At 47.3% G+C, this 1,519-nt stretch overlaps 1 pseudogene; it reads left to right on the forward strand.

Annotated features, from left to right (window-relative positions):
* The first annotated feature begins 1,074 nt into the window (after positions 1-1,074).
* On the forward strand, positions 1,075-1,192 carry LOC124608063 (annotated as a pseudogene).
* Positions 1,193-1,519: the final 327 nt, after the last annotated feature.

Below are 1,519 nucleotides of genomic sequence, written 5' to 3' on the forward strand. Positions count from 1 at the left end.
TGATGGAATTACCGAAGTGGAATATCAACGCAGAGAGTAACAAAATGTTATAACCCAACTTTCAGGAAACATTCCTCACGCATACACGAAGAAATAGTATGTTATATGGACATCGCTACGGTAACGCTTTTCTTTTTCGCATGTTGGAGGTACGTTTCTACAGCTCTTCAACACGTTAACTATGGAAAATACACAGAAATATAACGTATCAGAGCAGTATGAAACCCTTTTCATATGAAATGTTCAACATGCTCTCCGTCAGCAAAGGTACATGCATCAGCGCGCCGTCGCAACGAATCCATGATGTGTCCCTAGGGAATTGTCTATTGCTTCGGAGCCTTCCACAATACTCACACGAGTACTCTGTACACCTACAGTATTATTTGGATTCCGAACACAGAAGATTTCAAACACCTTCACAAATAAAAGTAAAATTGGTTTAGTTCCGCAGAGCGTGAGGCCAAGTAATTGGTTCATTTCGACCTTTCCATCTGTCATCGACTCTGTTATTGAGAAGCCTAAATCTGAACTGAGGAGGAGCATCATCGTGCATGAAGCACATGTTTGCCACGAACGAATGGGCACACATTCCAGCGTAACGGGTAGTCTTCTCTAAGAATGCGTGGTAAAATTCTCCATTGAACCTGTGTGGGAGGAACAAACATTCGCCAACAATGCTGGCCCAAACGCTGACAGAAATTTTTTGTTGAAGACGTGATTGCACAATTTCGCGAAGACTCTCGACAGCCCTACCGTGTCAAATGAGGAAATTTGCAGTCAGATGATGTTAACATGAAGGCTCGTCCGTGAACAGAACTTCTGTACTAATGTCAGGGTTGAAACAATGTTGAACGAATCATTCGCAGGAGTTTGCCCATGCAGAATAATCAGTTCCTGATAGAGGTTGCTCAAGTTTTACTTGGTACGGATCCAGCAGGTTCTCACGTAGCGCTCTCCAGACGGTCATGTGGTCTAAATTACTTCTTGCAGCTAATTGTCTCACGGTAACACTAGATTTATCATCAACAGCACGAAGAAGTTCCTCCTCCAATTAAGGTGTCGTCTTCCTAATAGGCCAACGGCCTTGCCGCAGTGGTAACAACGGTTCCCGTCAGATCACCGAAGTTAAGCGCTGTCGGTCTGGGCTAGCACTTGGATGGGTGACCATCTGGTCTGCCGAGCGCTGTTTGCAAGCGAGGTGCACTCAGCCCTTGCGAGGCAAAGTGAGCAGCTACTTGATTGAGGAGTAGCGGCTCCCGTCTCGGAAACTGACATAGGTCCGGGAGACCGCTTGTGCTAACCGCATGCCCCTCAGTATCCGCATCAAGTGGCACCTGTGGCCTGAGGATGACACGGCGGCCGGTCGGTACCTTTGGGCCCACATGGCCTGTGCGAGAGGAGTCTCTTCCTAATGGACCTCCCCCAGGTCGCGCGTGGTAGAATTGCATGTCCCATACTCGCTAAGACGGCGATAACTTTTTTTCATACGCCCTCTTATCGGGGAACCGTCGTTTTGGAA

The sequence above is a fragment of the Schistocerca americana genome, chromosome 3 (assembly GCF_021461395.2).
Source record: "Schistocerca americana isolate TAMUIC-IGC-003095 chromosome 3, iqSchAmer2.1, whole genome shotgun sequence".
Taxonomy (NCBI): Eukaryota; Metazoa; Arthropoda; class Insecta; order Orthoptera; family Acrididae; genus Schistocerca; species Schistocerca americana.